The 14,350-nt window shown below is 41.1% G+C and overlaps 1 long non-coding RNA gene across 1 annotated transcript in view; it reads left to right on the top strand.

The window, feature by feature from the left end:
• LOC123774878 (uncharacterized) overlaps window positions 1–14,350 on the top strand; it is a 329,931-nt gene that overhangs the window by 18,967 nt on the left and 296,614 nt on the right. Inside the window, exon 2 of the long non-coding RNA XR_006775001.2 lies at window positions 8,521–8,616. This is a non-coding gene — a long non-coding RNA (uncharacterized lncRNA). The remainder of the gene's footprint in view (window positions 1–8,520; window positions 8,617–14,350) is intronic.

Below are 14,350 nucleotides of genomic sequence, written 5' to 3'. Positions count from 1 at the left end.
CAATAGGCAGGTTCTTGGCAACACAAATTTGTTAGATAACAGGTGATGACAGTTGAGAGGCGGGCCGAAAGAGCAAAGCTCAACCCCCGCAAACACAACTAGGTGAATACAACTAGGTGAATACAACTAGGTGAATACAAGTATCTGTATACCAGTTGAATGTATGTGTATGAGAGAGAGAGAGAGAGAGAGAGAGAGAGAGAGAGAGAGAGAGAGAGAGAGAGAGAGAGAGAGAACAATTAGATTTTGCATAAAAATTTCCCCAACATTCAGTACCAAGAAGTGATGGTAAATCTGGCATCACTTCTGGCACTCTGGCACTCTGAGTCGTGTGAATCCACGCCGGAGTGGCGCTAAGAACCTGCCTATTGCCTCTGGGATTATAGTAACAAGCAAGGCAATACCCAAGGGAAACAGTTTGCACGGCTCTCCACATTTCTCAGGAAAAAGCCTGAAATTTCTTCTTTTTCGCATTTTAATTCACAAATAAATATTTTGGTTAATTTGAAGTACGGGGCCTGAGAGGCTGAGTTAAAATGAAATATTTGATTGGTGTTGACCAAGCTACACTCTAGAAAGTGAAGGGACGACGAGGTTTCGGTCCGTCCTGGACCATTCTCAAGTCGACAATCGACTTGAGAATAGTCCAGGACGGACCGAAACGTCGTCCCTTCACTTTCTAGTGTGGTTTGGTCAACATATTTCAGCAACGTTATTGTGACAACTCGTCTACATATTTGGTGTTAAGAATCAAGATAAAAGTATTGAATATATATTTTTCTTGTTTACAGTTCAGGATGGTGTGAAAATATCTCGTTAACGTTTACGAAGAAATAAAAATAAATTTGAATGAAAATAGCTCCTTTAAATGTTAACTTAAAAAATATTCTGAGAGTTACGTTCGCTCTTAATTACCGCATCATTGAAAATAAATACAAATATACAAGGAGCAATTTAAGGAGAGACTGAACGTAGTTAACAATGAATACAGACTTTTCACTTGTCAAAACCATTTTGTACTTTCAAGAAAAGTGTCAAAGTCACTGATTTGTGTGTAACCAGGTTTTTCGTGCACAAAACACCATGCACAGTCACTGATTTGCAACCCGTTCTCGCACTTTCGTATAGTCAATATTGACTTATTTAATAAGTGCATATGTGACATACTAATTTATTGTGAATATTTTAGTTTACCTTGAAAAGCTTCATAGAAAACACCGACCTCACCTAACCTTCTTAGTATGTTAAGATAAGCATCTTATTGCTTCGTAATTACAATTATTACTTAACCTATTATAGGTATATGTATTACTTATTATTACTTAACCTATTATAGGTATATGTTAAGTAATAATTGTAATTACGAAGCAATAAGATGCTTATCTTAACATACTAAGAAGGTTAGGTAAGATCGGTGTTTTCTATGAAGCTTTTCAAGGTAAACTAAAATATTCACAATAAATTAGTATGTCACATATGCACGTATTTAATAAGTCAATATTGACTGTAAGAAAGTGCGAGAACGGGTTGGATTTACGTGTAACGAGGTGTTTCGTGCACAAACCACCATGCACAGTCACTGATTTACGTGTAACGAGGTGATTCGTTCACAAACCACGTACCAATTCGTACCGAAACACCTCATGCACTAGCGCACAAAGCAATGAAACGAGAAAAATATATGCTGTTCACTGAGGGGTGAAAGCAGGGGGGAGAAATTACAAAATAAAGTTTACGACTAACTCTCGAATAATTATAGAGGGGCAAATGTAAGATAAAGGTTGGTGGGAGGGGAACCTTATGAGTTGACAAGTAATGCCCAACTGTCAACAAACACATGGAACAAATAAAACAGCAAAGCAAGCCTTAATTGGGCGACATTTTCCAACCCGTGAAATATATAACTTTGATTTACCAAAAAGTTAAATTCGAGAAAAATAATAAGTGAGAAGAAGTCAACCAGTTCTCGTACTTGCTTATTGTCAATATTGGCTTATTTAATAAGTGCATATGTGACATACTAATTGATTGTAAATGGAAAAACTAGAGAATTGGTCGGAAGAAAGAGAAAAACAACTGATAAAAGAGACTAGGTTATAAAAGGAAGCGAAGGAGTATAATCTACACGCACAATCTATAATCACTCAGCTACTCGGAAGCAAAAAGTTCCAAAGTAGCACGGGTTATGGTGAGCCCGTCGTGGACTTTTTGTTTTTTTAATACCTCGCTTTACCCAGCGTTGCATTGTTGCATAGTCTCAACATCATCGTAATTGCATGTCGTGAAATCTTTTTTGAAGTATATACATCAATCGACAACCTAAAACAGCCACTGCTGTTTTGCCTGCCAATTGCTGGTGACCCATTTTGATAATATTGAAATTTTATTTAAATTTTTCTTGAGCTGTTATTAGTTTTTGGGAGAACTGTGAAAAATATAATGTTGGCTGCTTTCACGCCAAGCCAATTAACAGTGAGTGTAGCGCCCTGTTTATTATCGGTGTTATTATGTCGTAAAGCAGGGGAAACCTTCTCATTTATGGTGGGTGAAATATTGTGTAGTGAGAAGGAACAGCTGACCACAGTAACAGCTGACTACAGTAACAGCTGACTACAGTGTCGGGTGACTACAGTGTCGGGTGACTGCAGTGTCGGGTGACTGCAGTGTCGGGTGACTGCAGTGTCGGGTGACTGCAGTGTCGGGTGACTGCAGTGTCGGGTGACTGCAGTGTCGGGTGACTGCAGTGTCGGGTGACTGCAGTGTCGGGTGACTGCAGTGTCGGGTGACTGCAGTGTCGGGTGACTGCAGTGTCGGGTGACTGCAGTGTCGGGTGACTGCAGTGTCGGGTGACTGCAGTGTCGGGTGACTGCAGTGTCGGGTGACTGCAGTGTCGGGTGACTGCAGTGTCGGGTGACTGCAGTGTCGGGTGACTGCAGTGTCGGGTGACTGCAGTGTCGGTTGACTGCAGTGTCGGGTGACTACAGTGTCGGGTGACTACAGTGTCGGGTGACTACAGTGTCGGGTGACTGCACTGTCAGCTGACTGCACTGTCAGCTGACTGCACTGTCAGCTGACTGCACTGTCAGCTGACTACAGTGTCAGCTGATCATAGTGACAGCTGACTATAGTATCAGCAATGCCTGCCATCATTAGAGTGAAGACATACCCGACCATATAATAACATTATCTTTGAAGCTAATCACCTGCTCATTCCAACTTTACCATGGAAATGATGTATACAAAATTATAATAACAAACCTTTTATGTATTATAAATTAGCTGCTTAACATATAAACAATTATATCTTCATTAAAAAGAGCTTTTATTATTTTGACAACAAATTATTTGATGCTATTAACTTTTTGCACAAATGCTTTGAATTGAACCAAATTTGTTTACAGGATTTGTTTACACTAAATTGGTATTAAATTATGGCCTTAAAGATATTCATTATTTAAAGTAAACTTTTTTTGGCTACTGTGAGACTTATTAGAGAAAAATATTGAGATCCATTAAGCTAAGCTGGTGGTTACTTTTTGAAGTGCATAAGTGTCACTTAAGCTTATTGCCTCATCAGCTAACACTCTCACATTGTAGGCGATGAGTCACAATACCGTTGATGAAGGTATGAATACTAAACATGGACCATTATCAAGGCGATTGTGGTTTATAACTTGATAACGGTCCATGACGGACCGAAACATCGTTTTTTCTTCATCTCGTGTTATCTTGAGGTTAAAATATAGTTCTTGGTTACGTAGTATGATAAAATGAACGAATATGTACTAAGGGGTTGGCCACCGTTTGAATGAGCGTAGCCTGAAGATAGGGTGAAAATTACAAGATTATGCTGGATGATGATGAGGGGGGGGGTATATTCGTAACGTTTGGGCTTATGCAAGAGACTAACAGAGTATGAGTTTCCCTAGTAAACAGAATCTCAGGAGTTCCAAATACATATGAAAAACGTTATTGCATTAGAAGTCGAAATATATTTCATACACAATTATGTATTTATTAAGCTTAAAGCCCTCCTGAAACCCGTATATCATGTATTCATATTCCCATTCTTGTGTGGAGTTTTTGCATTAACTAGACAATTCACAACCAAAAGTTGAGAAACAAACATGATTCAAAACGATCAAAAAAGTCTAAGACACTAATTTGCGCCCTCACAAAGTAGAACAATTTTAAGCATTAGGACATAAAGTTAGAATTAAAACAAAAAGCAGACTTCTAAGGAGATCTTAAGTCTCGTGGAAACCCATCAAAGGATTTCTGTCTTCCTGTAACATCTTGAATGTGACATGGAGACCTAAAGAGCTCTTCGTGAGCGTGTTGCGAATGCAGAGGCCGAACGTAACCTCTATTTGATCTGAAAGGGAAATAAAAGCTCTCTTATGACAGCCAGTAGAGGTCTAAAATTGGTATGCTGGAGGAGGGAGGCAGACAGGCAGGGCCAGAGAGAGAGAGGCAGAGCCAGGGTAAAGGTGAAAGGTCATCCCCCAAGCCCCAGGAATTGAGAGAAAACACCTCAACCCTAAGTTTGGCTGCAAGGCGCACGCCAACACTTTATTTGGCCTCAGGCAAGTTACTGTTCTTACTGCTGCTGCTGCTGCTGCTGCTTCTAGAATTGCTGCTGCTTTTGTCATTGATGCTGAAGCTTCTCTTGTAGCTTCTGCTTTATTTCTATACTTCATTTGTTGCTTCTGTTATTGGTGCTTGATTATGCTGGTGCTGCTGCATTTAGTTCTATTTCAGGTTGAGTGTTTAAAACTAAACTCACATTAATTCTCAGAGTCAGGTGATGAAAGCAGGTTATCAAGCCCCAGCCCCCAGATGAGCCTTAATGATCAACATTTTCATCTCGGCAGCACCAGCCTTCTCATCTCGGCAGCACCAGCCTTCTCATCTCAGCATCATCAGAATTCTCATCTCAGCATCACCAGCCTTCTCATCTCAGCATTCCATTTACAACACTAACACGATTGTTCTGCTTTATGATGTACAGTTTAAATGTAGCTTTGCGAAGTCAAAGCGAGGCATAAAATTGTTATACATTTATATACATTTGGAGCATTGTTACATGAATTAGGGACCTCTGCCGTTTCCTCTGTTTGTCTTTTATTATTCTGTTTAAACGGTGGGATTCTGTGCGTCCCGTTTCTGTTTCTTATTGTGCGAATGACTAAATGGTGAGTATCTGTGACTCTGTTTTTGTTTAGCATCTAAACGGAGTGTTTGTGAGTATATTTATTGATTTGGTTGTTGAGCTGTGAGTGTTTGTGAGTCTTTCATTGCTAATTGTTTGTACCGTGAGTGCTGGGGGGAAGTTTCATTCTTCAATTGTTTAATATTCTTAGATAAATCAATTCTTTTTTAGAACATTTAATTTTTTTATTTTAGAACTTGCTGTATATAGAACGAAACGTTAACTGAGAATATAATTTGTTTTAGTCTAATCTTTTCGATGTTTGTTGTATGAAAAACGTAATAAATTAATCAGTCAAAATGTCTACAATGTCTACTAAGGAAAGTTGATATAAAATTGGCTGCTCTTTCCACCCTTGTCAAATTCTGATTGTTTAAACAGTAGTGGCAGGCATCCTGCAGTCTCTGAAGACTCTCTGGTTGTCAGTCTTGAGTGTTCTCTCCTTGGCGCGAAGCCAAGGGAGGTTGATATGAAGGAGAAGCTGTTACCCATGCAGCAGAATAATTATGATAAACAGAAACCGATTTTAAGACTCAAGAGGACTTACTTTGCTATACAAAGTATCGTAGCTGCTTGTAAAGTCCGATTGGTGCACTGGCGGAGTGTTGACACACTTCTATATATTAAAATAACACATGTGGGGCCGCGGTTCGAGACTCCTACAGCCCAGGTGAATGCCATTATATATATTCATTTTGAAAAGTCTAAATTAAGGACAACGAGTTTTTGGGTTTAGTCAGGGAGGATTGACTGGGCACCATACTGTTAAGCTCCCCTTGTTTGCACAGCAGTAGTTTGGGTACCTTGGGCCAGATTCACGAAGCAGTTACGCAAGCACTTACGAACCTGTAACTTTTTCTCAATCTTTGGCGGCCTTGTTTACACTTATTAAACAGTTAATGAGCTCCGAAGCACCAGGAGGCTGTTTATAACAATAACAACAGTTGATTGGGAACTTTTCATGTTTGATAACTATTTAATAAATGTTAGTCAAAGCCGTGAAAGATTGAGGGAAGATGTACACGTTCGTAAGTACTTGCTTCGTGAATCTGGCCCCTGCTTTTCAAGAAATACTTAATTTCTTTAAGGAAACATTAAGTATAACGTGACCAATAGCGACATTCGACGTTTATCCACCACATCCCAAAATTTGTTTGTCACATGAAGCAAAACTTTTATATAATGATTTACTGAATGAACATAATGTGTCTACGTTGTGGTCTACTGAATAGGAAACAGCTTGTGCTGTCATTGAGTAGGAAATTTATGCTTACTTTTGATGTGGTCTATTCCCACCAAACACACACCGAAACTACGACGTTGGTACAACGTTCGAACAAGTTTTAACACCTAACCAGTTATTACAACCAATATAGCAAGTTGTAACAACGTTCTAATACGTTATAAACACGTTAAGGCGAGATGTAATAACTTTATTACAAGTTGTAACAAGCTGAAAATAGAGACAGTTTCGGTTTGTGTTTCCAGGGTTGTATAGGGAACTTAGCCTTTGTCCTATTGAATTGACAGCTTAGCTTCTGCTGTGGACTACTGAATAGGTAACTGAATGTTTTGCTGTGTTTTAATGATTGTGGCAAATACACTTCTCTTAGGGTTTATTGAATAGGGACCTAAGCTGCTTCTGTAGTTCACAGAATAGGCAACTAAAGTTCTGCTGTGGCATACTGAAAAGTCAACTTGGCTTCTGTTGTAGTGGACTTAGTAGAAAAGTGTTTCCTCTGCTTCTGCCAATGGAATATACGACACAGTCTCTCCTCTCTCTCTGTCTCTGTCTCTGTCTGTCTGTCTGTCTGTCTGTCTGTCTCTCTCTCTCTCTCTCTCTCTCTCTCTCTCTCTCTCTCTCTTTCTTTTTTAATCTATTCTGTGTAAAATATTGTTGTGTATTACGCTACAGGAGTGTGCTCTTCCTGATGGAAGGTTCAAGACCGGTATCCAGTATGTTATAAGCTAATCTCTTAATGACTTCTCCTCCGCGAATTTCCATTTAAGCAATAACTCCTGAAGTATTTTTATGGATAATCTGATATACGATATATTTTTACCCATCGTGTAATCATGAAAATAGTCTGTTTATATATTAGTCCACCGAATAACTCGTGTGTTTTATATGAGCAAATATTGGGAAAAGGAAAATACATGTTTCTCAATATTATTATTCCACATTTTCGCGGGAAATTTGTACTCCTTTCCCCAGGAGTAAACAAACTGAGAAGGAAAGAGATTATCTGTGTGATATGAGAAGATTTAAGCAATATCTTGGAAACAGTTTACCGATCTAATAAGCCCTGATAAACAGAGACTTTATTTGCTGAAAGAATACAAGGTTTAGAACTTGTGGACAGATAAAAGATGCAGAATAGGTGGATAGGTATATGTAAGATAACGGTGGATAGGTATATGTAAGATTACAGGTGGATAGGTATATGTAAGATAACAGGTGGACAGGTATATGTAAGATAACAGGTGGATAGGTATATGTAAGATAACAGGTGGATAGGGATTTATTAAATAACAAGTGGGATAGGTATGAGTTAGAGACAAAGTTTGAGTTGTATATGGTGGATAAACAGGTGGATATTTATATGGTAGAAAAGTCATATCCACATGTCTTTCACCCTCACCACCCTACCCCCCCCCAATTCTCCCCTACATCCCCCATATCACGCTTCCCCCCCCCCCTTCTTTCCACCTCTCCATAGGGGGAAGTGGGGGTAGGGGGGGGGAGGGAATTAGATGTCGGGTACCTCTCAAATTGTGGTACTACAGCTGGCCTATGACAATCCCCAACCCAACATGAAACATGATTAAAAGTTAGGTGAGGCTCGCCCCAAGCATATGACCTTAGACAAACATTCTTTTCTGTGTGTGTGTGTGTTGTGTGTGTGTGTGTGTGTGTGTGCATATATATATATATATATATATATATATATATATATATATATATATATATATATATATATATATATATATATATATATATATATATATATATAAGGTCTTCCTACAGGAGCCAGTTCATCCCGGGAAATATATTGGCCACCAGCTTTACTGGCCATCTCCCACATGAAGACAAATTTCTTAGCATCTCGCAGCATCTTAAACCAACACGAAATACAATACTGTATTACTGACGTTCACCGCTGCTGTTTTGTTATTATTATTGCATTATTATCCCCATCTTTTTTGTGCATTGAATTGTATTATTGTTTAACTATTAATTTTAATGTAGTATAAATTGTTGTAGAACCATTTTTGTAATACTAATATTATATTCCGTTCTTGTACAGGTCAACTGCTTCAGATTAGCGGCTTAAGCTAAAGCTGCGCCGTAACAGAAGTGGCTGCAACATAGCTGTATAGCTTTGCTCAACATCATACGCAAAGTAGGTAAGCTTTTTTTCCCGTAAAAATCCGCCTCCATTCCATTTTTATGAGTGTTTATGCATAATTTACATAAGTGTTTGTGTTCAGTTTGCGTAAATGCTTACATTTCTGCTGCTCTCAATGGCTCTGTTTACCTCTGTCGCGTTCCTAGAATTTATATCTACTGCTTCTTACAAACTCGTATTAGCAGCAATTGTATTTGTATTATTGCTGATATTATGTTTGTTATAATGGGAAGTGTGTGTGTGTTCTTTTGGGTAAATGTTCTCTCTGATAACTTTATCTCGAACGATTCAGTAGATTTGTAAATATTCCTGGCTTCTATTTGTCTATATATATGTACATTTATCTTACTGTCTCCTTTGTTTCTGTCTCTGTCTGTCTGTCTCTGTCTCTGTCTCTCTCTGTCTCTCTCTGTCTCTCTCTCTCTGTCTCTCTCTCTGTCTCTCTCTCTATCTCTCTCTCTGTCTCTCTCTCTCTGTCTCTCTCTGTCTCTCTCTGTCTCTCTCTCTGTCTCTCTCTCTGTCTCTCTCTCTGTCTCTCTCTCTCTGTCTCTCTCTCTGTCTCTCTCTCTCTCTCTGTCTCTCTCTCTGTCTCTCTCTCTCTCTCTGTCTCTCTCTCTGTCTCTCTCTCTGTCTCTCTCTCTGTCTCTCTGTCTCTCTCTCTGTCTCTCTGTCTCAAGTGGGCACTCAAAAGTATTTTACACTCAGTTCAGTGTTTCTCTCATGGAATTCTCAAGTCACATTTCATGCGAATCACAAGTATTAATTTTCTTCCATGTCACAATCCCACAGAAACATTGTTCATGATTTAGGAAAGTTTCACTGTAATGAAGACATATTAATGCGCTTGCAGACAATATTTATGTATTAACAGCTAACAACATTAAACATAAGACTGAAAATATTTTCCTCTTGCATGTAACTGCTTGACTCGTGAACGCGAATGTTTGCAATGGACTGTGTCATGTGTGTACTCACAGATGCTGTGATGTGTTGAACAAATCCACAAGGGCTGTGACGAGGATTCGAACCTGCGTCCGGGAGCATCCCAGACACTGCCTTAATCGACTGAGCTACGACAGGGTAGCTGTCGTGTTGTTCTGGGAGTTCTTTTACTCCCCAAGCCCGGCCCGAGGCCAGGCTTGACTTGTGAGAGTTTGGTCCACCAGACTGTTGCTTGGAGCAGCCCGCAGGCCCACATATACCTGGTTGATGGGGTTCTGGGAGTTCTTCTACTCCCCAAGCCCGGCCCGAGGCCAGGCTTGACTTGTGAGAGTTTGGTCCATCAGGCTGTTGCTTGGAGCGGCCCGCAGGCCCACATATCTGCCACAGCCTGGTTGGTCCGGCACTCCTTGTAGGAAACAATCTAGTTTCCTCTTGAAGATGTCCACGGTTGTTCCGGCAATATTTCTTATGCTCGCTGGGAGGGTGTTGACCAACCGCGGACCTCTGATGTTTATACAGTGTTCTCTGATTGTGTCTATGGCACCTCTGCTCTTCACTGGTTCTATTCTGCATGGATGGATAGGGATTCGTTCTTCGGAAATTCGTTCTTCTGAGACGAAAATTGCACTTTGGAATGAAGTTTCTCTGGCACGATAAGTCACTCTCTCTCGGAACAGTGGAGTAGCTAAACCTTAAAAAGATTTAGATAAGAATAAGGAGGGTGTAAACCTTTCGTCCTGATAACAGGACACCTTCGCCCGCAGCAGAAGACTTCTCCTAGTCTTCTAAGATTGTAGTTGTCCCATATTTACACCTTGCTGTTACACAGACCCCTTCCCCTGTGAGACACAGCTAACATGACACAGCTACCATGAGACAGCTACACACACACACCATGACACAGCTACACACATGACACAGCTGCACACATGACACAGCTGCACACATGACACAGCTACACACTCACCATGACACAGCTACACACTCACCATGACACAGCTACACACATGACACAGCTACACACATGACACAGCTACACACATGACACAGCTACACACCATGACACAGCTACACACATGACACAGCTACACACATGACACAGCTACACACATGACACAGCTACACACATGACACAGCTACACACATGACACAGCTACACACATGACACAGCTACACACACATGACACAGCTACACACACATGACACAGCTACACACATGACACAGCTACACACATGACACAGCTACACACATGACACAGCTACACACGAACACAAGGCCATACAAGGAAATATTTACCTCAGGAAGTTGCAGAATAACGACGGAAGATAAGATTAAGAAGAGATTAGAAAGGAAGTTAAGAATCAAGGTGAAGAGAAAGGGAGACGGTTATGGGGAGGGAGAGGAAACTGTGGATAAAGAAGGTGTAGAGGAAAACAAAAATATTATAATATTCTGACGCAGTTATGTTGAATCCCGGCTCATGAGTCTCACTTCTAACTTCTCTCTCCTAGTACCTCACTTCTCACTGCTAGTACCTCACTTCTCACTCCTAGTACCTCACTTCTCACTGCTAGTACCTCACTTCTCACTGCTAGTACCTCACTTCTCACTGCTAGTACCTCACTTTTCCCTTTTTCTCTCTCTTCATCCGTACTAAATTCTCACTCCTAGCTCATAGTTTCTCATTACTCATTTTTTACCACTCGCACTTTGCCTCTTCTCACAATTCATTCCTCATTACCAGCTCTTGACAGCTTTCTCATTTGCTTCTTCATAGAGTTTCACAGTCTGGGAGAAGGAAGTGGATAAGCACACCGGCAGAAATAAATAAAAATATATATAAATATAAATATTTATAATGGATTTGCAACTTGTATTGCAACTTATTAATGTTGCAATAACCAGAATAGAATCTAATGTTCTCAAGAACTACTTTAATGCTCTCCAGAGCTTTCTGTGGAGTATCCTCTCTCTCGCTTTCTACCTTCCCAGTGAGAGAACTTGTTCCAAACTTAATATTCTTGCTTGTGGACGCTTCAGATGTTAAGTCTACAACTTGGAGCGCTTAGAACTTTCACCAAAGCTCCCAAAGGGTTCAGATAGGTCTGATAGCGTAAGGAATTCCGTACAATTTGCTGTATGAAGTGGTGAAAGTTGTATAACTAGCTGGATACTGGTACGTTGGGACCTCATCTCCCCCTCCACCCCTATATATATATAATATAATATACAATATACATTGGGGTCGACCACTGGATGGAATGGACTTAGTCTGAGAATGGGTTATTTCATTTAAAAACAAAGTGTTTAGCGGCTGGGTGGACTCAACATCCTCACTAAGGTCAAATCCTCGTTAATCTAGCCACCATAACGTCTATTCAGGAATGAAATACATTTTACACATTATTCACAACTGATTAGGTTCGAACTCTTGTTGAACCTATTGCTTCAGTGTTCGAATCACACATCCATTAAAGCTCCCAGCCCGTCCTAATCAACAAGGACCAAAAGCTTGTTATCTTGCCTACTAACCCCCTGTTAATGAATGCGAAATGCATTCATAAACGGTAATGTTCACTTAGTTCAGTGATATCTGCTTGAGGTCTTAAAGGTGCGTACGTGTGTGTGTACGTGTGTGTGTGTGTGTACTTACCTACTTGTACCTGCCTAGTTGTGCTTGCGGGGGTTGAGCTTCGGCTCTTTGGTCTCGCCTCTCAACGGTCAATCAACAGGTGTACAGGTTCCTGAGCCTATTGGGCTCTATCATATCTACTCTTGAAACAGTGTATGGAGTCAGACTCCACCACATCACTTCCTAATGCATTCCATTTGTCAACCACTCTGACACTAAAAAAAGTTCTTTCTAATATCTCTGCGCCTCATTTGGGCACTCAGTTTCCACCTGTGTCCCCTTGTGCGTGTGCCCCTTGTGTTAAATAGTTGTGTGTGTGTGTGTGTGTGTGTGTGCGTGTGTGTGTGTGTGTGTGCATGAGCGCTTGCGTGCATGTAACCTATAATTTAAGACTGACATACAACACTCTGAAGGACAGTATCTGTGTTATATGTTCCAGACAAGACAACTTATTTCACCATCAAAATAATGCCCATGGCGAATGTAGTAACCACCCCACCTTCCGTGAGAGTTATGACCACACACACACACACACACACACACACACACACACACACACACACACACACACACACACACACACACACACACACACACACACACACACACACATCCAGTGCACGTAATGACCTCACGCTTAGATAAGCAATAATGGCCGTGTTCCTCCCACGGTTGTAATGATCACAGACGGCAAACAACGGAAAGGATAATTTACCGTGAGTTTCAGAATCGATTTCACGCATCTATCACCATAAATGATGACACATATATAATGACCAAACATTGAAATAGAAGATATGGTCACACATTTAAATTAGATATGACTGCATGTGCTTGTAACATGGCAATATTGAAAATAAATCTGTTATCAGTAATACACCTACTCTCTCTAATGCACCTGCATTATCAGTCAAATACACTTACACTATCAGTCGAATACATCTACACGATTAAATTCACCTTCATTATCAGTCAAATACATCTCCATTATCAGTCAAATACACCTACACTATCAGTCAAATACACCTGCGCTATCAAATTCGCCTTCATTATCATTCAAATACACCTACACTATCAGTCACATACACCTACACTATCAGTCAAATACACCTACACTATCAATCAAATACACCTGCACCTTCTCACTAAGATTGAGAAAAGATGTACAGGTTCGTAAGTGCTTGCGTGTAACTGCTTCGTGAATCTGGCTCCAGGACGTGTTGGCACTGAAGTATTTTGGTCTCGTTCAACTCTGTTTCGCTAACATCTCGCTAGACAAAACAGACCGTTACCAAATGGTGATTCACGGCGTCGTTACCTTGTTCCGTTAGCCCCTCGTTCGGAGCGGTCGCAGCGCCACCAATGACAAGTGACTCGCTGCTTCATTACTCTCTCTCACTAACGCCTCGCTGCTTCGTTACTCTCACTAACGCCTCGCTGCTTCGTTACTCTCACTAACGCCTCGCTGCTTCGTTACTCTCACTAACGCCTCGCTGCTTCGTTACTCTCACTAACGCCTCGCTGCTTCGTTACTCTCACTAACGCCTCGCTGCTTCGTTACTCTCACTAACGCCTCGCTGCTTCGTTACTCTCACTAACGCCTCGCTGCTTCGTTACTCTCACTAACGCCTCGCTGCTTCGTTACTCTCACTAACGCCTCGCTGCTTCGTTACTCTCTCACTAACGCCTCGCTGCTTCGTTACTCTCTCACTAACGCCTCGCTGCTTCGTTACTCTCACTAACGCCTTGCTGCTTCGTTACTCTCTCTCACTAACGCCTTGCTGCTTCGTTACTTCCCCTCGCTAACGCCTCATTAACGCCTCGCTGCTTCGTTACTTCCCCTCACTAACGCCTCGCTAACGCCTTGCTGCTTCGTTACTCTCTCTCACTAACGCCTCGCTGCTTCGTTACTCTCTCTCACTAACGCCTCGCTGCTTCGTTACCTCCTCCTCACTAACGCCTCGCTAACGCAGCACAACACGGCCTCACGAGCACCGGTGCAGTAGTTATGGAGGTCATTAATCAACGGGGAAATAACTGGCGCTCTTAGGAAAGTCATCAAATGGAAACTAGGAAGGGTGATTTATGGGCTACACAACGTGTGGGTTGACTACGGGCTCGCCATAGCCCGTGCTACATGGATATCTCGCTCT

This window comes from Procambarus clarkii, chromosome 84, assembly GCF_040958095.1.
Source record: "Procambarus clarkii isolate CNS0578487 chromosome 84, FALCON_Pclarkii_2.0, whole genome shotgun sequence".
NCBI classification, from domain to species: Eukaryota; Metazoa; Arthropoda; class Malacostraca; order Decapoda; family Cambaridae; genus Procambarus; species Procambarus clarkii.
Note: the sequence above shows the minus strand (reverse complement) of the source record. Positions and strands in the feature narration are given on the sequence as shown.